Source organism: Callorhinus ursinus, unplaced genomic scaffold, assembly GCF_003265705.2.
Source record: "Callorhinus ursinus isolate GAN/ISIS: 27379988/994484 unplaced genomic scaffold, GSC_fseal_2.0 scaffold1, whole genome shotgun sequence".
NCBI classification, from domain to species: domain Eukaryota; kingdom Metazoa; phylum Chordata; class Mammalia; order Carnivora; family Otariidae; genus Callorhinus; species Callorhinus ursinus.
Window position 1 is genome coordinate 28,976,327 of NW_027397063.1, and position 25,745 is coordinate 29,002,071.

Sequence of the window (25,745 nt, forward strand, 5' to 3'; positions counted from 1 at the left end):
CCTCTGTCTCCATCTTCCTGGGACTATTTTTTAAAGTTTAAGTTTACAAGACAAAATACACACACACACACACACACACACACACACACACATACATATTATATGCAGCCGTAAATATCATGCTACTAAAAAAAAAAAATTAGAGTCATAGTCACATTTGCAGATTTGCAAAAACACCTTATCACCCTATCAGTTTTCTTCTTCAGGAATTAACATGCAAAAATAAGGCACAAGAAGTTGGGGGCTTCCTTGGTTTTAACATTCACTGCTCCAATTTAGCATTTCAAAGTGAGGCCTATTTATCAAACCTCCAGTTACCTAAACACAATTAAAACTCATAATCACTGATCAAAAATTAACATAGTTTGTGTGAGAACATCACACAACACATAAGACCTCTCTAGGAGCATCACCCGCAGAGCTGTTAATGAACAGGCATCTGAGAGCATGCCTTGACCTTGTTTCTCTAGATAGAGGGGAAAGAGTACAGCACAAAGAGGACAGAAGAAAAGTTAAGAAAGTCAGGCTAGATTTAGAAAAGTTATATATAAATGCAACTTTCCAAGAAAGAATGCATGAGAGGAAGAGGCTTGGAAAGATGGTAGAGTGGGAGGACCCAAAGCTCACCTCATCCCATGTTTACAACTAGATATCGCTGATATTTAAATAGATAAGCCAGAGAGTGATCCTAAGACTTGCAGAACAAACTAAACTAAATGTAGAGAAGCCACACTGGAGGGGTTAGGAAGGGCAGAAACAGTGGTCGGGAGCTGCCGGCAGGAGGGAGGGAATCGTGGGCACTAAGAGGGGAAAGTGCCAGGGACCCCACAAGGGGAAAATGAATCCCTACAATGCCTAGCCTTGAAAATCAGAGGGGCTAAATTCTGTAAGCTTGTATAACCAGGGGGACTTGGAGCCTGGAGATTTAAAATTCAGCTGAGGGTGCCTGGGTGGCTCAGATGGTTAAGCGTCTGCATTCAGCTCAGGTCATGATCCCAGGGTCCTGGGATCAGGTCCCGCATCAGGCTCCCTGCTCCTTGGGAGCCTGCTTCTCCCTCTGCCTCTCTCTCTCTCTCTCTCTGTCTCTCATGAATAAATAAATAAAATCTTTAAAAAAAATAAATAAAATAAAATAAAATAAAATAAAATTCAGCTGACTCAGGGGCGCCTGGGTGGCTCAGTTGGTTAAGCGACTGCTTTCGGCTCAGGTTATGATCCTGGAGTCCTGGAATCGAGTCCCGCATCAGGCTCCCTGCTCGGCGGGGAGTCGGCTTCTCCCTCTGACCCTCCCCCTCTCATGCTCTCTCTCTCTATCTCATTCTCTCTGTCATATAAATAAATAAATCTTTAAAAAAAATAAAAGTCAAGTGACTCAGTTCTGGGCAAGCTGGGAGGGCAAGTGATGGCTGAGTCTCTACCTTTAAAGAGAACAGCCCACAGACAGGTGACATAGAAGCAACAATTTGCACAATAGCAGGGGCAAAGGGGAGAGCTATCTGCTTATACTGATTTCAGAGTGTGTTGGGGGACTTCTCCCAGAACAAAGGAGCTAGCAGGCACCATTTTGCTCTCCCACCACCCAACATAAACACAGAGCCGCCTGCAGGTGGTGGTATAGCACAAATAGTTGCTACCGAACCTGCTAGCAGTGTACCACACCTATGAGTTCTCCTGAGGACTAACCCACTCCAAGCCTGCTGACCTCCACCCTGTGCTCAGAGCAAATTTTGTTAATACTGTGTGCACCCTGCCCAGTCACCACCTCAGTGCTTGGTGCCCCTGAAGCCACCACACTTGAGGGATCCAGCCTAGAACTAGTGGCTCAGTGCACATTTTGCTAATCCTACACAGGTACCTTGCCCAACCATCATGTGCACAGACATGGCACCCCCAGCTGCCACCACCACCACAGTGTGCTGTGTCCCAGTGGCCACTGGCTTATGAGGGATCCCACATAAGACTAGCAGCTCAGTACAAATTTTGCTAACACCACCACCCCATGCCTCCCTCAGAGCTGGGCTGCCTGGGTCTCACTAACATCACAGAGAGCAAGCATAGCCCACAACAAGCAGAGAATCAGTGAAGACCTCTGGACCAAAAGGAAAAATGAGTAAGACACAATAGAAGGATGCAAGCAACCCACATGGAAGACTCCCCTGAAGTGCCAGGTTCAGGTGAACAGAGGATACTGAACTGCAGGGCACTACAGAACCTCTTCTTTTTTTTTTTTTATTTATTTATTTGAGAGAGAGAATGAGAGAGAGAGAGCGCACATGAGAGGAGAGAGGGTTAGAGGGAGAAGCAGACTCCCTGCTGAGCAGGGAGCCCGATGCGGGACTCGATCCTGGAACTCCAGGATCATGACCTGAGCCGAAGGCAGTCGCTTAACCACCTGAGCCACCCAGGCGCCCCAGAACCTCTTCTTCATAAAGCTACTACTTTCAAAAGCAGAAGATGTAGCTGACTTTCCTAACACAGAGAAATAGAGAGGTAGACAAATGAGGAGAGAAAGAAATATGTCCCAAATGAAAGAAGAGGACAAAATCATAGTAAGAAATCTAAGCAAAACATAAATAAGTAATATGCCTGATAGAGAACTTAAAGTGATGATAAAGATACTCACTGGACTTCAGAAAGGGGTGGAGGACATCAGTGAGACCCTTCACAAAGAGATAAAAAATAACTTATCAAAGATGAAGAACTCAACAAATGAAATTAAAAATACAATGGATGAAATAAAAAGTAGGATGCAGGAAGTAGAGGAATGTATCAGTGACCCAGAGGATAGAGTAATGGAAAGCAATCAAGCCAACCAGGTGAGAGGTAAACAAATACTTCATAATGAGAATAAATATAGACATAGACATAGAACTCAATGACTCCATCAATTGTAACAACATCCACAATTAAGGGATTCCAGAAGAAGAGAAAGAAATGGGGGCAGAAAATGTGTTTGAAGAAATAATTGCTGGAAACTTTTGAAATGTGGGGAGGGAAACAGATATCCAGTTTCAGGAGTTACAGAGATCCCCAAATTCAATGCAAGGAGGTCCACACCAAGACAGACAGTGATTAAAGTGGCAAATAAAAGTGGTAAAGAATTTTAAAGGTTGCAAGAGAAAACAAGATAGTTACGTATAAAGGAAACCCCATAAGGCCATCAGCTGACACTTCAGCAGAAACCTTCCAGGCCAGAAGAAAGTGGCATGATAAATCCAAAGTGCTGAAAGGAAAAATCTACAACCACTCTAACTGGCAAGGCTATCAATCAGAATAGAGGGAGAGATAAAAAGTTTTCTAGACAAACAAAAATTAAAAGAATTCATGACCACTAAACCAGCCCTCCAGTAAACAGCAAACTATGAAAGAGAGAGAGAGAAGAAACGATCAGAGAAAAACTACAAAAGCAACCACAAAACAAATAATAAAATGACAATAAATACATATCTATCAATAATCACTTTGAATGTAAATGGATGAAATATTCTAATCAAAAGACATAGAGTTTAAAAAAATAAAAAGACATAGGGTGGGCGCCTGGGTGGCTCAGTTGGTTAAGCGACTGCCTTCGGCTCAGGTCATGATCCTGGAGTCCCGGGATCGAGTCCCGCATCGGGCTCCCCGCTCAGTGGGGAGTCTGCTTCTCCCTCTGACCCTCTTCCCTCTCGTGCTCTCTATCTCTCATTCTCTCTCTCTCAAATAAATAAACAAAATAAAAAAAAAAAGACATAGGGTGACAAAGTGGATAATAAAACAAGATCCATCTATATGTTGCCTAAAAGAGACTCATTTCAAACCCAAAGGCGGATTGAAAGTGAGGGTGTAGAGAAACATTTATCATGTGAAAAGACGTCAAAAGAAAGCCAAGTATCGATACTTATTTTGGACAAAATGGACTTTAAAATAAAGTGTGTAAAAAGAGACAAAGAAGTACACTATAAAATAATAAAGGGGACATTCCAATAAGAAGATATAACAATTGTAAATATATATGCACCCAACATGAAATCACCCAAGTACATAAAACAGTAATAACAAACATAAAGGAAATAATTGATAGTAATACATTAATAGTGGGGGACTTTAATAGCCCATTTACATCAATGGACAGATCATTCAAACAGAAAATCAACAAGGAAACGGTGAGTTTGAATGACACACTGGATCGGATGGATTTAACAGATATATTCAGAACATTCCATACTGAAACAGCAGACATTCTTTTCAAGATAGCTATCAAACCATTCTGAACACCTACAAACTCAACAGGAGATCGAAGAAAAGAAGAGCAGCAACTTTATGAACAGAAAAGCGACCACTTTCTGGAAGGTAGGACATGCAGAGAAACGAATCTGAGGCAACATTTGGGAAGATAGACCACAGAGGGAGGGAGCCTCCATCAGCCGGCAACCAGCAAGTAATAGAACAGTGGAGTACAAAACTGTAACCTTTAAGAAGTCTGCTCCTCTGAGGGATGTTGCTCCAGTGGCTAAGCAGAGGGTGGAACCCTCGCTGGGAAAATGTGGTCTCAGGACCCTTGGGGTCACAGAAAGACCGGGGGTGCCTGAGTGCAGCAGAGCTCCCAGGTATCGGAGCAGGGAAGCCAGCTGCAAAGACGAGGCTGAGAAGTGGGTGCTCAGCTCGGGGTTGCCATAAACTGGGATCCGTGGCATAGTCGGGCCACTACTCTTCCAGCAGGGACCCATCAAGCACAGATCTAGGGAGACTCCCCTTCCTACCCGAGAGGAGTGGCACAGGAGCACGCTGTAGGAATCTGCCGGGTTTGGAGACTCCGAACGGGGTCGTGTGCTGGAGATAGAAATGCTCCATCACAGCCCGGGTGAGCAGAGTGTGGCCAGAGACTGGGGAGACAGGAGTGATTGACTGTTTTTCTCTGGGTGTTCACTGAGGAGTGGGGCCCCAAGTTCTGGCATCTTCAGGGCAGAGATTAGGAGGCCAACATTTTTTTTTAAGATTTAATTTATTTATTTGAGAGAGACAGAGAGAGAGCACGCACACACGAGAGGGGGGAGGGGCAGAGGGAGAAGCAGACTTCCTGCTGAGAAGGGACCCCGATGCGGGAATCGATCCCAGGACTCCAGGATCATGACCTGAGCCGAAGGTAGTCGCTTAAACAAATGAGCCAACCAGGTGCCCCGGAAGGCCGCCATTTTCATTCTTGTCCTCCAAAGCTGTACAGAAAGCTTTCAGGGAACAAAAGCATCTGAGAGCAAACCCGAGAAGATTACTTAGCCTGGCCCCCGTCAAGGGTGGGGCAATTCCACCTCCGTCAAAGACATTTAAGAATCACAGCAACAGGCCCTTCCCCCAAAAGATCAGCAAGAACAGCCAGCCAAGACCAAGTTTACCAGTTGATGAGAACTGCAGACATCCAGCACTAGGGGAATACAGCACATAGAATTCATGTTTTTTTTCCCCACGATTCTTTAGTTTTTAGTCCCTTTTTCAAACAACACCTTATCTTATCAATCCCTTTTTTTAAAATCTTTTTTAATTTTCATTTTTAGAGTCATGTTCTATCCCTTCATTGTAGTTAACCTTAATTTTTGTATGTAAGATTTTCTCTCTTTAAAATTTTGGGAGACAGTTTCTTCTAACAGATCAAAATATACCCTAAATCTCTAGTGTATGGCTCTGTTCTAGTGTACTGCCTGATCACATTCTCTCTTCTTTTTTAATTTTTGTGTTTTTTTTTTCTCAACCAAATTCTTATCTTATCAATTCCTCTTATAAAATATTTTATAATTTTCATCTTTATGGTCATATTTAATCCTTCATTGCATTTACCCTTATATTGGTATATATATGTTTTTCTTTCTTTAAAATTTTGGGAGGCAGTTTCTTCTAACAGACCAAAATACACCCAATCTAGTGGGTGGCTCAGAAATATTCACCAGCCTGATCATATTCTTTTTTTTTTTTTTTTTTTATTTTTCCTTTCTTTTCCCCCCAGTTTTGGGTCTCTTTGGATGTGTTTAGTGTATATTTTTCTGGGGTCATTGTTACCTTGTTAGCATTTTTGTTCTCTCATTCATCTATTCTCCTCTGGACAAAATGACAAGACAGAAAAACTCACCTCAAAGAAAAGAACAAGAGGCAGTACCGACTGCCAGGGACCTAATCAATGTGGACATTAGTAAGATGTCAGAACTAGAATTCAGAATGACGATTATAAAGATACTAGCTGAGTTTGGAAAAAGCATGGAAAATATTAGAGAATCCCTTTCTGGAGAAATAAAAGAACTAAAATCTAACCAAGTCAAAGTCAAAAAGACTATTAATGAGGTACAATAAAAAATGGAGGCTCTAACTGCTAGGATAAATGAGGCAGAAGAGAGAATTAGTGATATAGAAGACCAAATTATGGAGAATAAAGAAGCTGAGAAAAAGAGATAACTACTGGATCACGAGGGCAGAATTCGAGAGATAAGTGATAATCATAAGAAGAAACAATATTAGAATAATAGGGATCCCAGAAGAAGAAGAAAGACAGAGAGGGGCAGAAGGTATATTGAGCAAATTACAGCAGAGAACTTCCCTAATTTGAGGAAGAAAACAGGCATCAGAATCCAGGAGGCACAGAGAACCCCCTCAAAATCAATAAAAATAGGTCAAAACTCTGACATTTAACAGTAAAAATTACAAGTCTCAGAGACAAAGAGAAAATCCTGAAAGCAGCTCGGGACAAGAGGTCTGTAACCTACAACTGTAGAAACATCAGACTGGCAGCAGACTTATCCACAGAGACCTGAAAGCCAGAAAGGATTGGCATGATATATTCAGAGCAATAAATGAGAAAAATATGCAGCCAAGAATACTATATCCAGCTAGGCTGTCACTGAAAACAGAGGGAGAGATAAAAAGCTTCCAGGACAAACAAAAACTAAAAGGATTTGCAAACACCAAACAAGCCATACAAGAAATATTGAAAGGGTTCCTGTAAGCAAAGAAAGAGTCTAAAAGTAACATAGACCAGAAAAGAACAGAAACAATATACAATAACAGTCACCTTACAGGCAATACAATGGCACTAAATTCATATCTTTCAATAGTTACCCTGAATGTAAATGGGCTAAATGCCCCAATCAAAAGACACAGGCTATCAGATTGGATAAAAAAACAAGACCCATCGATATGCTGCCTGCAAGAGACTTGTTTTAGTACCAAAGACACATCCAGATTGAAAGTGAAGGGGTGGAAAACCATTTACCATGCTAATGGACACCAAAAGAAAGCTGGGGTGGCAAATCCTTAAAACTAGATTTTAAACCAAAGACTATAATAAGAGATGAGGAAGGACACTACATCATACTTAAAGGGTCTATCTAAAAAGACCTAACAAGTGTAAATGGCTATGCCCCTAACACAGGAGCAGCCAATTATATAAGCCAATTAATAACAAAATCAAAGAAACACACTGACAACAATATAATAATAGGAGGAGCCTTTAACACCCCCCCTCACTGAAATGGACAGATCATCTAAGCAAAATATCAACAAGGAAATAAAGGCTTTAAATGACACACTGGACCAAATGTACTTCACAGATATATTCAGAGCATTGCATCCCAAAGCAACAGAATACACATTCTTCTCTAGTGTTCAAGCAACATTCTCCAGAATAGATCACATCCTAGGTCACAAATCAGGTCTCAACCTGAGACTGGGAACAAAAATTGGGATCATTCCTTGCATATTTTTGGACCACAATGCTTTGAAACTAGAACTCAATCATAAAACGAAAGTCAGAAAGAACTCAAATACATGGAGGCTAAAGAACATCCTATTAAAGAATGAATGGGTCAACAAGGAAATTAAACAAAAATTAAAATAAAATCATGGAAACAAATGATAATGAAAACACACTGTTCAAAATATTTGGGATGTGGCAAAGGCGGTCCTAAAAGGAAAATATATAGCAATACAAACCTTTCTCAAGAAACAAGAAAGGTCTCAAATATACAACCTAGCCCTACACCTACACCAGAGAAAGAAAAGCAAATAAAGCCTAAACCCAGCAGGAAAAGAGAAATAATAAAGATCAGAGCAGAAATCAATGAAATAGAAACCAAAAGAACAGTAGAACAGATCAACGAAGCTAGGAGCTGGTTCTTTGAAAGAATTAATAAGATTGATAAACCCCTGCCCAGACTTATCAAAAAGAAAAGAGAAATGACCCAAATAAATAAAATAATGAATGAAAGAGGAAAGGTCACAACCAAAACCAAAGAAATAGAATTATAAAAACATATTATGAGCAACTATATGCCAGCAAACTAGATAATCTGGAAGAAATGGATGCATTCCTAGAGATGTATCAACTACCAAAACTGAACAAGGAAGAAATAGAAAACCTGAGCAGACTTATAACCACTAAGGAAATTGAAGCTGTAATTAAAAATCTCCCAAAAAACAGAAGCCCAGGGCCAGATGGCTTCCCAGGGAAATTCTACCAAACATTTAAAGAAGAATTAATACCTATTCTTCTGAAAATGTTCCAAACAATAGAAATGGAAGGAAAACTTCCAAACTCGTTTTATGAGGCCACCATTACTTTGATCCCCAAACCAAAGACCCATCAAAAAGGAGAATTACAGACCAATATCCTTGATGAACATGGATGCAAAAATTCTCACCAAAATACTAGCCAATGAGATCCAACAGTACATTAAAAGGATTATTCACCATTACCAAGAGGGATTTATTCCTGGGCTGCAAGGTTGGTTCAGGATCCACAAATCAATCAATGTGATACAAAACACTAATAAAAGAAAGAACAAGAACCATATGATCCTCTCAATAGATGCATAAAAGCATTTGACAAAGTAGAACATCCGTTCTTGATTAAAACTCTTCACAGTGTAGGGATAAAGGGTACATACCTGAATATCATAAAAGTCATCTATGAAAAACCCACAGCGAATATAATTCTCAATAGGTAAAAAATGAGGTCTTTCCCAAAAGTCAGGAACATGGTGGGGATGTCCACTATCACCACTGCTATTCAACATATTACTAGAAGTCCTAGCCTCAGCAATCAGACAACGTAAGAAGTAAAAGGCATCCAAATTGGCAAAGAAGAAGTCAAACTCTTAGTCTTTGCAGATGATGATACTTTATGTGGAAAACCCAAAAGACTCCACCCCAAAACTGATAGAACTCATACAGGAATTCAGTAAAGTGGCAGGATATAAAATCTATGCACAGAAATCAGTGGCATTTCTATACACCAACAACAAGACAGAAGAAAGAGAAATTAAGGAGTCAATCCCATTTACAATTGTACCCCAAACTATATGATACCTAGGAATAAATCTAACCAAAGAGACAAAGAATCTGTACTCAGAAAACTACAGAATACTCATGAAAAACATTGAGGAAGACACAACGAAATGGAAAATGTTCCATGCTCATGGATTGGAAGAACAAATATTGTGAAAACATCTATGCTACCAGAGCAATCTACACATTTAATGCAATCCCTATCAAAATACCATCAACATTTTCAAAGAAATGGAACAAATAATCCTAAAATTTGCATGGAACCAGAAAAGACCCCAAATAGCGAAAGGATTGTTGAAATTCTGGACTTCAAACTCTATTATAAAGCTGTAATCATCAAGACAGTATGGCACAAAAACAGACACATAGCTCAATGGAACAGAATAGAGAGCCCAGAAATTGACCCTTAACTCTATGGTCAACTAATCTTCAACGAAGTAGGAAAGAATGTCCAATGGCAAAAAGACAGTCTCTTCAACAAATGATGTTGAGAAAATTGGACAGCCACATGCAGATGAATGAAACTGGACCATTTCCTTACACCACACACAAAAATAGACTCAAAATGGTTGAAAGACCTAAATTTGGGACAGGACTCCATCAAAATCCTAGAGGAGAACACAGGCAGCACTTCTTTGACCTCAGCCGCAGCAACTTCTTCCTAGACACACTGCCAAAGGCAAGGGAAGCAAGGGCAAAAATGAACTATTGGGACTTCATCAAGATAAAAAGCTTTTGCACAGCAAAGGAAACAGTCAACTAAACCAAGAGACAACCGACTGAATGGGAGGAGATATTTGCAAAAGACGTATCAGATAAAGGGCTAAGTATCCAAAATCTATAAAGAATTTATCAAACTCAACACCAAAGAATAAATAATCCAATCAAGAAATGGGCAGAAAACATGAACAGACATTCTGCAAAGAAGACATCCAAATGGCCAACAGACACATGAAAAAGTGCTCAACATCAGTCGGCATCAGGGAAATACAAACCAAAACTTCAATGAGATACCACCTCATACCAGTCGAGTGGCTAAAATTAACAAGTCAGGAAATGACAGATATTGGCGAAGAAGTGGAGAAAGGGGAACCCTCCTATACTCTTGGTGGGAATGCAAGCTGGTGCAGCCACTCTGGAAAACAGTATGGAGGTTCCTCAAAATTTGAAAATAGAGCTACCCTATGACCCAGCAATTGCACTACTGGGTATTTACCACAAAGATACAAATAGAGTGATCTGAAGGGGTACGTGTGCCCCAATGTTTATAGGAGCAATGTCCACAATAGCCAAACTGTGGAAAGAGCCAAGATGTCCATCAACAGATGAATGGATAAAGATGTGGTATATATATACAATGGAATATTATGCAGCCATCAAAAAAATGAAATCTTGCCATTTGCAATGATGTGGATTGAACTATAGGGTATTTTGCTAAGCGAAATAAGTCAATCAGAGAAAAATAAGTATCATATGATCTCACTTATATGAGGAATTTAAGAAATAAGACAGAGGAGCATAGGGGAAGGGAGGAAAAATGAAACAACATGAAACCAGAGAAGGAGATAAACCTTAAGAGACTCAATCTCAGGAAACAAACTGAGGGTTGCTGGAGTGGTGGGGGGTGGGAGGGATGGGGTGGCTGGGTGATGGACATTGGGGAGGGTATGTGCTATGGTGAGCGCCATAAATTGTGTATGACTGATGAATCACAGACTTATACCTCTGAAACAAATTCTACATTATATGTTAAACAAAAAATAAGATAATGGGAAGGGGAAAATGGAGTGGGGGAAATCGGAGGGTAGGACACACCATGAGAGACTACGGACTCTGAGAAAAAAACTGAGGATTCTAGAGGGGAGGGGTTTTGGGGATGGGTTAGCCTGGTGATGGGTATTAAGGAGGGCACATATTGCATGGAGCACTGTCTTATACACAGAAAATGTATCATGGAACACTACATCAAACACTAATGATGTAGTGTATGGTGACTAACATAATCAAATCAAATAAAAAAAAAGTCATAGCATGCATCTTTTCAGACCACAACATTATGAAACTAGAAGTCAACCACAAGAAAAAAATCTGGAAAGACCAAAATACATGGAGGTTAAATAACATGCTACCAAACAATCAATGGGTAAGCCAAGAAATCAAACAAGTATTCCAAAAGTACATGGAAATAAATGAAAATGAAAACACAATGGTCCAAAATATTTGGGATGGAGCAAAAGCAGTTCTAAGAGGGAAGTTTATAGCAATACAGGCCTACCTCAAGAAGCAAGAAAAATCTCAAATAAACAACCTAACCTTACACCTAAGGGAGCTAGAAAAAGAATAACAAACAAAACCCAAAACAAGCAGAAGGAAGAAAATAATAGCGATTAGAGCAGAAATAATAGATACAGAAACTAAAAACAACCCACAACAGAACAGTTCAATGAAACCAGGATCTGGTTATTTGAAAAGATCAACAAAATTGATAAACTTCTAGCCAGACTCATTTAGAGAGAGAGAGAGAGAAAGAAAGGGCTCAAATAAACAAAATCACAAATAGGAGAAATAACAACCAATACCATGGAAATGAAAACAATTGTAAGAGAATATTATGAAAAACTGTATGCCAACAAAATTTGACAACCTAAAAGAAATGGATGAATTCCTAGCAACATATAACCTACCAAAGCAGGAAGAAATAGAAATTTTGAATGGACCTATTACCAGCAAGGAGATTAAATCAGTAATCAAAATCTCCCAAGAAAGAAGAAGACTATGATACCATTACCCTGATGTTTAAATTTAAAGAATCTACATTATGGGAATTCTAAGAGGGAAAGTGAGCAAGTAAATATTCTAATAAAAAAGATGAAATAAGTTTAAAAGACCCAGACTATCAACCACAAATATACATATTAAAAATAAAGTAACTAAATGTAATTATATGTCAATGGATAGACCTAGTTCTCAGGACATTTCTTTTCTATTTAATGGAAGAGCTATTTTTGGGACATAGAACGTTAAAACATCTTCTCTTAACTATTCCTCACCTGATATAAATTACCACCATCTTAGTTCAGAAAACTGTGATTTTGAACAAACTATGGGTTTTCCTCCTTATGTTCACAGAATACCAATGACAGTAGACAGGAAAATTTATACTATGTGTTTCTGTTAATTAAGCTCCCTTGCACAATTGTAAGCCATTTCAAGAATCAAAGAGAAATCTCAATTCAGGAGTCTCATATATTATTAACTCATGGTTAAGTCATTTCTATTACCTTCATAAATATGATTTTTAATTTGCAAAAGCTCTTTTATTTAATAAACGGTTAACATATACAATACATTCTCCTTTGATACTGCTACCCTAACTATGGCACTGAGAATTTTGCCCTTATATATATATAAATATATCATTTTGCCCTAAATGAAACTAATATGACACTATATTATATATATACTAATATGATAGTACACTATATATAAACTATATATTATATATAAATTATATTTTGTATATATACTACACAAATACACACACACACATACACATACACACACACACACACACACAGAGGCAAGTTTGGACCTAACATTATTACCTGAATTCTTAAATGGATATATAATTAATTGGCATTAATACTGTGTATTTGGGCATGCTGGAAAGAGATACAGGTTACTAGAATTCTGAGTTCCATTGATTCCTAAGTTAGATCTTCTTGGTGGAAAATTGAGCTCTCTTAGATATTTGTATGAAATGAAGAGTCAATCATTCTTGGGCCTCTCCCTTCACTAGAAGGTGCAGCAGGGTTCTTGGGGCAACACTGTAGATTTTGCTACATTTGGAAGAAACACTTGCCACCTTCTTTGTGTCCCAACCTAGTCTAAAATGACTCAGGGAGACTGTGCTTTGCATGGTCATAGCAAAGCCAAACTACAGATTAATCTGAGATTTGATCATTGAGGCATTTACTCCAAAATATTAATTGGATGCCTTCTGTGGACCTCACTCCATACTAGGCAAAGTTGGTTAGTTTGAATATTCTTTTCATGTGTCCGTGGCAGAAATTAATGCAGGTTGTGGGTGGCACTAGGGCCACATACATCAACAAATATCTTCAAAACTAAGAAACCCCAAATGTCAGTTGAATTGTCAAGATTTAGAGCAGAGGTTAATGGAATTAAATTTCTTTTAAAAGAGCCAGTAGTGTTTAGTGGTTAAACAATCTTTAGATCAGACATTCTGACTTTGCAGTGTGATCTGCCACGTATAATTTATTTATTATTTTTAAAGATTTTATTTATTTATTTGGCAGAGAGATAGAGAGAGAGAACAAGTAGGCAGAGAGGCAGGCAGAGGGAGAGGGAGAAGCAGGATCCCCGTCGAGCAGGGAGCCCGATGCGGGGCTCAATCCCAGAACCCCGGGATTATGACCTGAGCCGAAGGCAGCCGCTTAACCGACCGAGCCACCCAGGCGCCCCAATCTGCCACATATAATCCTGGATAATTTATGCAATGTATCCACACACCATATCTTGAAAAGGAGAATGATAAAGTCACTGTGTATAACGAAGGTAGAAAATACATAGGTGCTGTACGTGAAGCATTTCCTACTGGGGTTGGCAAATGACAAAAACTTAATAAATATTAGCCATCATGTGGAACCTGGAGGATGAGAAGAATTAGCACAGAGGAGCAAATAGCATTTCAGTTAATAGAAAGAGTACGAGTAAAGGCTTACATAAAAGAAATTCTACACACAGCCTTCATTATCCTGCATGATCTAGTTGCTACCTACCTCTCCAAACTCTTTTCAAGATATCTCAAACTATATTCATTATCATTTAGCTACACTGGCATTCACTTTGTTAAACATGCTTAGATTATTCCCATCTCCAGATTCTTCATACTCTTCACACATACTCTTCACCTTTCATCTGCCTAAATCCTGCTCATTCTTCAGGTTTTAACTTAAAGTTTCTTCTTCAGGAAAGCCTTCACTAAAACCTGTATTAGTCCCAATTATAGTAGGTTTTACTCATTTAAAATCTCACTGAATTCTGAAAAACATAAACAAAATTAATAATTTACCTGTGTAATTTTTTTTTTAATATTTTGGTTCCCCTACTTATGTGAATCCTATGGGAATAAGAATTGTATCTCTCTTATACATCAATATAGCCCAATAGCATCTAACAGAATAAACAATGTATATTGCTGATATTTAAATGAGTAAATGATTATGCAATAAGTCTTCAATTTTTTCAGAAGTAGTGTGGAGACTAACTTAGATGAAAGAAGTGTTGAAGTTAGAAAATAATATCAGGTAGATGGAGTCATTTGACGTTTGACAGTTTTGCTTATTACTCTAACTTACTTGCAACAAAAAGGAAGTAAAGATTTTAAGTTTTCTATCTGTTTTTGTTTGTTTATTACCTTTAGCATTTGATTCAGGTGCATATATGTAATAATGGTCACATAGTGTTTAGGAAAGTTTTTTGGGGAAGGAGTAAAGACTGAACACCAATAGGGTGTTCTTAGAAAAATATAAACATGAAGTGAAAAATGAGCTGAATTACTCCACAGGCAGAGTAAGAGTGAATTAGAATTTGAATTCTGCAATTTCTACAAAAACACATTTTTTTAAGTATGAGAAAAATCAGAATTTTAACTCTGCACACTTATTCCATTTATTTATTTATTTAATTGGGAATGATATATCTGTAGCAGTCGTGGGGACATTGGTAAGCTCTCTAAAGCCTTACTTCTCAACATGCAGCCCAAGCTCCACAGCACGAACAACTGCAAGTTTATTAGAAATGAAGAATTTTAGGACCCACTCTAGAACAGTTGAATTAAAATCATTTCTCTGACATCTGCAGATATTTAAATGCACAATTAACATTGAGAAGCACTATTCTGAAGATCTTAGTCTGGCATAGTTGATGCTATCCTAAAATAGGGTAGAAACAGATAAGATAGCAAGTGAGTATCAGCTACTGGAAGAGAAGAATTGATAGATCTTGGAGACAATTTTATTTAGAAATGAAGTAGAGGCAATTGTCACTTATTTAGCAGTTCAGTGGGAACAACTGATAAAAATAACCATGCATTTTTGAAAATAATAATAACAATGAACAAAAACAGGATAAACTTTGAATTACAAAATACTCCTGTGAAGACATAATCCAGATATTTTAAAGCTGTTTCTGTAATGATAGCTGGGCTCAAGATGTAAATTCCAAGATGAAGATAAAACTTCAGAATGTTCCCATTGTGCCATCAACTGGTAATTTCCTGTTTTCTATCTGTCCTCTAGTATCTTACTATCAATTGGTAATTTCCTGTTTTCCATCTGTCCTCCAGTATCTTACCAAATCCTCCCATGCGTGAAAACATCCTATTATTCTTTGGAAGATGGAGTCAATATCTTCCAATTAACTATTTCTCAAACACATGAGAAATCATGACCTGCTCTCCCTCAAGGCCTACTTCAAAGTTGGCATCCCATCTATGAAAAGACTGGGGCTTCTCTAACTCAAGATGATGTAGGTATCTTATTCCTCATCAAAGAAGATAAATTTAATGGTTTTAAAACAAAAAGCTACATATACTATTTTTAATTTCCTTTTTATACATTTCTATGTGTTTCCATTTTATAGGAGCTTATTTCCTTATTGGTTCACAATAACTAAACACCAATTTATCAAATCTTTACTGATTTCATTATTTATCAGATACAAGGTTGGCATTAGAGATACAGAGAGGAGAAATCAATAGTATGCATCTCTGTCAGACTTATGAGAGACAGATAAAAAGTCATTAACTTTATTAAAATACGATGGTTATAAGAAAGGTACAAAAGCTACTATTTGTGTATATCTAGCATCTCTGGGAAACAGGAATGGTTTATAAGTATTTTAACAATATATATCATAGTCCATGGCTTGTGTTTTTATATCCTTCATTTTATTCCAGTGGGATATAGAAATGATCTTTATTTGCTCTACTACTTATTTAATCAAAAATAGTGACTCAAGAAGGATAATTTAATATCTTAATTTTTAGAACCTTGAAATATCCAATAAACAGTTGCATGAAAATGTACTATTTTATTTCAAGCAGACAATTTACTTTAATCATACTTCTGGGAGCTATTTCTTTTGTACTTCATTTTTAGCACCATATTTTTTTTAAGTAAATATTCCTCACTTTAAATTCATCAAACTAAGTCTCAAATGGTTTTGAATAGAGAGAGGTTGATCACAAACAGGACATCTGAACAAAAACACAACCTTCTCTAAATGCTACAGATAGGACAGTTGAACAAAACACAACCTTCCCTAAAAGCTACACTCTGCCTTTAGGCAGAGTAGAGAAAGGTTAAAATAGTCTAAGCCTCCTCATTTAGGAATTACTCTTTGTACAAATAAACTCAAACAGGGGATCCTTTACTTCCCTGATCTCCCTGAGAATTCTCATCTTGCCCTTTCCACCATTCTACAGCAAATCCTACTTGTCACCTCAAATATCCATGCCTTATCAAAATCTAGACTTCTGTGACTACAACTAAAGGAGTAAGATCCCCCCCTGTTGGAATGAGGTGCTGAAGCATGACTAAAGGCACTAGAGACATGATCCTTTTTCACCTCATCGGTGTCAGTCTTCCCATTCATAGCCTGTTTGGGTGCTTCCCCTTTTGCCACTCAGAATCTGTTAGTGACACTGAATGGGCAAAGTGGAGCAAAAAGAAGTACACTGTTCAAGCCACTGCTCTGATTGAGGGTAAGGTTGATGGGAGGCGCATTTTATAAATCTAACTGTGAGTGCCAAAGACATCATTTAATTTTAACTTATTACTGGTTGGTTCAGAGCCCATGCCTACTCTGGGATATTTTAGGGTAACAGGTATTCTGACCATGGTGGAATTAAACAAATAATAGTTCTGATAGTTAAGGTGAAGCATACTTTTTCCCCCCTTTAGTTTATATTTTGCAACTCCTCTAAGAGTAAAGGAATACCTTATTGAAATTTAGTGGGATCCACAGGATGACTAAAATTTCAGCTGCAGTACTGATAAAGGCCATGAAATGTTTCCAACTGGTACAAGTGAACAGATGTTAAAGTTAATTTAGAACCCGTGTTGTAAAGGCATAAAATTTAATTAGCACTCTTTTATCTATTTGTTATAGAAATTCTTTAATAAATTTTGGCTTTTCAGTAAAGTTTGGATTTCCAATTTAGTAAACTGTGGACCTCTATTTTGGTTTTTTGTCTGTTTTTGGTGGTTCCTGGATATAATTCGAGGGAATCCTCTACATCCTGCTCACGTAAGTTTCTTCCTCCAGGGAGTCACAAATCAGTATCATAGGGTTAGGGACTCTTCCATGGCAATATTAACTTTATTGGGTTTAAGGACCCTCGAAGGAGATTGGGTTTGAATAGCCTTAGCTGTGTCATAAGAGCACCATGGGTATTATTCCCTATATCCCCGACTACATGGATTATTATTATTTTTTTTTTTTGCAGCACAGGCAAAGGGATTTTTAAAAGTTACAGTGTCATCTGTTTTAGGAGTGTGGTCTTCAGCATGCTACATAGTGGCTACTCTTCCTTCACATGAACAACCACTGATGGGCCTATACATTACACAGTCTTTCCCTTAAGCATGCAATATTATGGTGGCCAGTGCCAGGTTGAGACACAATCAATGGTCATAGGATAAAAGTTATTCCTTTGAGCTATAGGCAGTTATGGCTTATGCTAGAATTAAGACAGATGATTCAACCCAAGATACATGGATAATTCCCAGACAAGACACATGAACTAAAGCCATTTTAAGGAGGCCCCTAATTCCATACTACTGTCCCTAAATGCCAATTATCAGAAACTTTCAACTTAGGTCAGCTAAATCTGCAAAGGAGATGTTAGAGTGTTCAGCAAATGCAGCATAATGCAACACAGCTCAAAGCATAAACCATTTTTCAGCAGCTCAAAGTGAAAGCTTGCCAGTAGACAATAAAACCAGTTACAAAAAAAAAAAGCACTGGAAGAAAGACCCCCCCAAAAACCCCTGCCCCTGTAGTGGTGGTCATTGTTTGGCCATCCTCCTTCCAGTGTCAATTGTTTTATTCACACCACAGAGGTCGGATGTACCCCCCCACATATACCACTTAAACTTTATTAGGATATTAAGCCCAATTATGCCACATTCAATTCAAGTGTTGTTTTAAAAATTTTTTCTGGTAGTCTTCACTACGTCAAATTTATTATTCCAATGGTACTAATATAGCTGGAGGTGCTCATGGTAACACCACACAAGATTTCCCACCATCTAGTCTCTGTTCAAAGAAAATGTATACCTGCCTGATCTTCTTGCCATATGAGAAAATCCGTATGATCCATTTACCTAAATAACCCTCCTGATGCATTACAAAGAAAAAATAAATAAATAATACATACATAAATAAATAGGATGTTTGAGTTTCCCTCTGAAGAAATGAAAAAGGAAAAAGGAAGGGTTGGGTGTCCCGTCCTCTCCCCTACCCCTGCCAGCCAAATAGGTATCTGCTGAGAAGGCATTTCTGTTGCTTCTGAAGTCTTGAAATCAGTATCAAAGGGAAGGACATCAAGAGTTAATGTGCATTGCGATGGCACAGCTCAGGCCCCAGAAATCTGTCAGGTGGAGCACCACCCGTCTGGATATTGTTGAGGTGTGGTGAGGAGAATTTGAGGGCTCGTTGTGGTCCATCATCAGCCAGACGCTGGTGCTACATGGACTCTGTCCGGGACCGGGTGGACTTCCTAGAGACCTGCCAACAACTTGTCCAGAAAGTTGTCCAGAAATTTGTCCAGAATTAGGATGCCTTCCTTCAAACCTTTGAGCTTAAGAGTATAGGTCATTGCCTGACTGGGACGGCCTGTGTTGTCAAAGCGGTCTCTGGGCAGGATCTGCCAGTGGGTCACACACGCACGAGGGCAAGGCCTGGCCAGCCGCCTGTGTTAAATCTCAGGTCATCGGTCAGTGAAGCCAAAGGACACACTAATAAGCAGGTAGGCTTTCATAACAAACATGGGATACTGACCACCTCGGACTCCTCGAAGATGTGGCCCCGCTTCCTGTTGAGGACACTACAGATGCCACGAACCACCTGTCCTAGATATCAGATCTCTGCATAGCACATGGGCTCCAATTGTCTTGGCCAGACCCTCAGCACTCTGCGGTAGAGGCGTGCTGGATGACGTCAGTGTGCAGCGACATATGCTGGACGTCAAAGTGCATGTCACGTACATTCTCCTCACACAGTGCCCCCTCCTTGGTGGCCTTCTAGATCTCAGCCATCACACTGTCCTTGATTTTGTTGAAATTCTGCACACCCTTGATGATACAGATGTGGATGTTCGTGCCTGTGCCATTGGGTCAAGAACACCAGATCTTGCAGGTCTCAGCCACGTATTTGCACTTCTCAGCTAGTTAGCAGCGCATTGCTTGAGGTCCTGGTGGGTGGACACCTCAGCCTTGTCAGATGTCCTTGGCCTGACGGTCAGAGAGGGGTAGTGCCTCCACGTGCAGCCCATATGCTTGTTGGGAGACTTGAACAGACAGAGCAGTTCAACTCCTGGCAGACAATTTCAGGATACAGGATGACTGGGTCGGATTTCTTGATGGACTGATCCTCCAGTCCTTCAGATGGATCTCCAGGTGCAGCCTACCGCCCCTGCAATGATATGCTCCCCCCATTCCACGATGATGCAGTGCACCATGGGGTGCAACTTGGCAGCTGCTTCAGACCCTCCCCCTCTACAGCAACTTTGACAACTGGACTCACCATTGAACTTCCTCACCTGCATATGGGAGTGCTCCAAGGTGCCCGTCTTCATCAGGAATTAGTCAGCTCCCACCAGTCCTACTATGTTTTGCAAGATATGTCCTCAAAGGACTCATCATAAAGATTATTCCCTGGCTTGCTTCAGGTACAGGTCCTCTTTCTTCCCAGGAGTGTAGTTGGGAGCATGTATTGTGATCATTTCACAATATATACAAATATTGAATCACAATGTTGTACACCTGAAAGCAACAAACATGTTGCTTATAATTGACAAATATGTCAATTATACCTAAAGAAAAAATGATTTCTTACCAAAAAAAAAAAAAACAAGAAACAAAAATAAAACAGAGAGAGAGAGGTTATGAAAAAGGTTTATTACTCACATAATAAGGCTTTGTTTAAATACAGGGGAATTCCCCAAGTAGGTCCAAAAGTGGCACTTGGAGCGAACAGAGAAAAGAGACTAGTTTGGCTTTTATTGAAATTAGGGGATAGATTTGAGTGAGTGTTCCTGTGAATGGGCTGGAATTTTCATGGTTTGAATTTCCTACTCTTGCCAAAGGAGGGAGTAGCCAGCCTTTCTTATCAGCTAAGCTGTTGTGGGGCAGAAGGGGTCAGCCATTGAAAGCTGTCAGCCATTAAAGGTCAAAAATGAAGTCTAGAACCATGAGAGACGATGGACTCTGAAAAACAAACTGAGGGGTCTAGAGGGGAGGGGGGGTGGGAGGATGGGTTAGCCTGGTGATGGGTATTGGGGAGGGCATGTTCTGCATGGAGCACTGGGTGTTATGCACAAACAATGAATCCTGGAACACTACATCCAAAACTAATGATGTAATGTATGGTGATTAACATAACAATAAAAAATTTTTAAAAAATGATGTTTATTAAGATGCCAAAAGAGTATGGTACTTAAGGGCCTTTGCAGCTACTTCCTCTCCCATGAATCATCTTTGATCCAATGAAACAAAATGATGATTTCTTGTATTCTAAAATTATGGCTTAAGCTGATGATACATTGTCTCAAGTACTTAATATTTTAAATTCAGAGAGGCACCAGAAATTGGAATTATTGAGAGGTTCCAGTTAGAGAAGGAACATATGTCAACCCTACTCACCACCCCCAGTTACTATAGAATTAATATTGGAAAAATAATACTGTGCTTGACATTTTAGAGAGTCTGTTCATGGAAAATCTTCCCATTTTGAAGACATGGAAGGGGGCTCTATGAGATTTCTTTCTAAAGATTGGTAAAGGCTTCAAGCACAGGAGACAGTTTTCATCCTTTGTTTATATATCTGCTTAGAACAAGGACTTGCTGATATGCTCCCGTGCTAAATGAACAGAAGAAAGGAGAATTGGAAGGAGAGAAAAGGAAAGAGAGAGAGGGAGAAAATGTATGCATGTGTATGTACCTGTATGTGTGTGTATGGGTAAGCTGCAAGACATAGAAGAAGCAGAAACACTTTCTCTAAGTGTACAGGAGAAGCACTCTGCGGGGTCCCACCAGACCTAGAAGGATAAATACAATTGGGGAATATAGTCTTGCCATTACGCGAACAGATTTGGGAAATGAAGGGACAAAAGGGACGTAAGCATTAGAGGAATGAAATATGGAATTCATCAAAGACCAGTGAAGAGATGAGGCCAAATCTATAAATGTAAAGTGCCTAGGGGGCTACACACAAATACTTTGTCATCATGGTGTTTTGGAGCTCATAAACAGGGAATATAACATTTATATCCAATCAAGGAAAAGACTGCAATCCTGCATAAGGAAGTAAGAAAATATTGGACAGTTTCCCTTTTCCTACTCATGCCTCAGCACACAAAAGGAGGAGGAAAGGGGAGTATGGAAAAGACAGACCATAATTTTCTCTCCTTAACTTTATCTTTCTATAGCCCAAGGTAAAGACTAATATGTGCTACAGGTGGGAAAGGTGAGTGAGGAAAATTTACTGTTGAGTTTGAGAGTAAAACTTTAACTTGCAGCAAGTCAAAGTCTTAAATGGGAAAGTGAGATCAGTCTAGAAACTAAGGGAGAGCAGAGAGTGTTTTGAATCTGTTTTTGTTGTTTTTTTGTTTTTTGTTTTGTTTTGTTTGTTTTGTTTTAGTGAACTTTCAGCAGTAAATTTTATCAATATAGTACCACTTGAGGATAGTTATTAAAAAATAGAATTTAAAAAAATTATGCCAGATATTGTCACATAACTGGATCATTCTGAGGCTTCAGATCTCAGTGTAGGTGTTATATCCCTGTTGGGCTACCTCTGACCATCATTTTTGTGTTTTGCATCCTCAGTTGTAGATGGTTGTGTTGAGAAAGTACAGTAGACAAATGGAATTTGAAGCTCACTGTCCTTTCTTTTGTGTGTGTGCATGTAATTCACATACAGAATTATCCAGATATATTTATTATAGGAGATGTGGTAACTCTCACCTATGAGGTGGTTTCTACACTAGGAATAGGATTCTATAGACTAAAAATTAAGAAATGTCAGTATTTGTTAAAGAACTGCTCACACAAAAATGAGAGGAAGCACATTTAAAAGTTGCAAGTGAGACCAGAATAGTATGGAGTCAAACTCAAAGAAGGGAAGAGTAAAGAGTGTCAAATCCAGGTAAAAAAAAAAAAAATACCCTAAGATAAATACTATGATGTTCCAGTGAAGGTAGCATTTCAGAGATCTGAGTGTCTTAGCACAAGCTATTTCTGTAACATGTATAGAGAAGTAGTTTGAATAATGAATTGGTGAGGAGAAAAGTTGTTGAACACCAGCCTTAGAAAGTGTAGATATCCCTGTATGTGATAACAAATGGTCTTGTAAACATTAACAGAAAATTAAACAAATGAAAAATATTTTATCTACCTAATTTTAAAAATTATGTCACTGGAAAAATACAAAAAAATGGGTATCTGTATAAAAAATTAGTTCCTACCTGGTTTGCAATTTATGACATCATTTGATGATGCCAAATGTGAGAGCGGTAGTGGAATGCTACCTGAGTCATCCTCCAGGTTTGGGAGCTGGGTGATTGTACAACCTATGGAAGACATTTCTCTTCTCTGGATCTTTATGAATTTAGTCAATTTTGACTAAACCTCTAGGCTTCACATTTTTATCTTACTCACATGTCCACAAATAATACCTATTCACACAGAATGTGGGAGAAATAAACCACCTATGTTTATAACCCTCCTTTCCCACATAAAAGCTCTGTAACTTTGGGCAATTGACTTATGCTCTTATTGTCTCAGTTTCCTTGTTAAGTAAGTCAAAGTAATAATAATAGTCACTCCATAATGTTGTGATGAGGATAAATGAAATATTATACATTAAAACTTTCACAAAGTGCCTGGTATAAAGTGATTGCTTAATAAATGCTATCTATTATTATAATTGCACATAATTCTAAAATGATATATATTACATATATAAATATAAACACATGTGAGTTATACATAGGCATGCATATACATATAAAAAGAGATAAATATATCTATAGTCCTTTTTAGTGTATCTGAACATATATTTCTTTTAAAATATTTAACAACTTTGAACGTTATAAAATCATTTTTCACAAAATCCATATGTGTAGATATGAAGCTCAAAAAGTAGAATTTCTAGCTCTCAAGGATTCCCACAAGAGTGGAAAAAGATTCTTTTCATGACTGGAAAAATAGAAACTCTTTTAGACAAATATGTACTGCAGACTATAATCCACTTTCCTTTCCTACCATGGCACCAACAGCATTTTGAACCAGAAAATTGTTTGAGCAGCCACAGATAAGGAATTACAAATCTGGAGGTTTGAGAGTTGTACAAAGCATGTGTAAGGTTAATTTGCATGGTTTAGTTCCCTCCCAGATTTCTTTATATATTTCAATGGCTTGAAGCTCTGAAAAACTGATAGAAAATAAAAAGATTTCTGTAGGCTGTCTGATTTCTTGCTGACTCAGCTGTCTGAAGGCAAAGCCAATTACTATGGCTTGCATTTTCTTGTGCAGAAACCAGAACATATTCATAGTTAAATAGAGCCATTAAATATTTAGGGGAGGGAGAAAAGTTTTATGAATTGAGATGGTAACAGTGAAAAACTATGTATGGATATTTTCCTCTTAAACAACAAGAAAACATTTTTCTAAGAGTAACTTGAAAATCTCAAGCATGAAATATGATTTGATTTAATATCAATTCAATGATCCTTTTAAATGTTGATTTTTTGGTTGGCATGTAAGAAAAAATATCCTCTGATATAAAGCTAAATTTTATCCTTGGAGTAATAAAAGAACCAATATGGTCTTCTGAACAAAGAACTAGCTGAAGAATTGGGATTCTATTTTTGGCCTCACCAGTGACTTGCTCAGTGACCTTGGACATATCACTTAAATGGCTTTGTGCCTCAAGGTTCCCAGCTGTAATATAGAGATTATTATGCCTGCCCCTACTTCATGGGACTGTAGAACTATTTCAGTTGAGTTTGTTTAAAACCCCAAAGGCTTTTGAAACTATCAGAAATAACAGTTAAATTCAAACAAGTTTGTATTTTATTAATTTCTTTTTACTGTTTGATTTGGTTTTCTTGTAGTCTTCTATAATCCTTTTCCTACTAAAATAAATCACTGGGATAAACTTAATAGGTGGAGATTTTCATTGGATATTAAGGAACAATTTTAACAGTGAAGGGAAATTAAGAATACACTTCTGAGATCAACTGATATAATTTCTACTCCTTGGCATATTTAACTCATGATTCAAGAGAATTGTATTATGATCATGTAACTTAGAACTTCTCTCTAAATCCATAATTGGCAATTTTCTTATTATTTCAAGCCTCTTTGCAATTTCTCCCTATGATTTCTTTCAATCAAGATTTTCTCATAATGTCCCTATAAATGCACTGATAATCCATCTTCATCTCTCCAAATCCAGAAGACCTATTAAAGCCCTGCTCAAATACCATGTCCTTCTAGCTTCCTTCCCTCTGCATAACACTATTTGTCATCTAATAAGGCGTTCTAAATAGTAGGAGGACTCGAGTAAAAGAGCTCATTATTGATGTTCCTGCTGCTTTGTAATTTCTTACAATTATAAATACATTTTATACAAATATATATGTATATGTTTATTATTTATTCAAAATTATTTTTAAAAAGAACTTCGAAAAGTTCTTCTTGAACTCCAAACTAGAACTCCTTATTCTAACCACAGACATATCTTATTTGCTCTGCTCTCACAACATTTCTTAGAGTCTTGGACTTTTGCACTATGTTACAAAACCTTAGAATCAAGGTACACTCAACATTTCTCACCTACAAGTGGAATAGTCTCAAACTAATCCTCCTTCCTCCTGTCCTATCACTCAGTCTATCTGGTGCCATACTTTGTTTTTTATTCTTTTTTTTTTTTTTAAGATTTTATTTATTTATTCATGAGAGACAGAGGAAGAGAGAGAGAGAGGGAGAGAGAGAGAGAGAGAGAGAAGCAGAGGGAGAAGCAGGCTCCCAAGGAGCAGGGAGCCCGATGCGGGACTCGATCCCAGGACCCCGGGATCATGACCTGAGCCGAAGGCAGACGCTTAACCATCTGAGCCACCCAGGCACCTT

At 38.3% G+C, this 25,745-nt stretch overlaps 1 pseudogene; it reads right to left on the minus strand.

The window, feature by feature from the left end:
- Positions 1-19,111: 19,111 nt before the first annotated feature.
- LOC112834142 (elongation factor 2-like) lies at positions 19,112-23,195 on the minus strand (annotated as a pseudogene).
- Between the last annotated feature and the right edge of the window lie 2,550 nt (positions 23,196-25,745).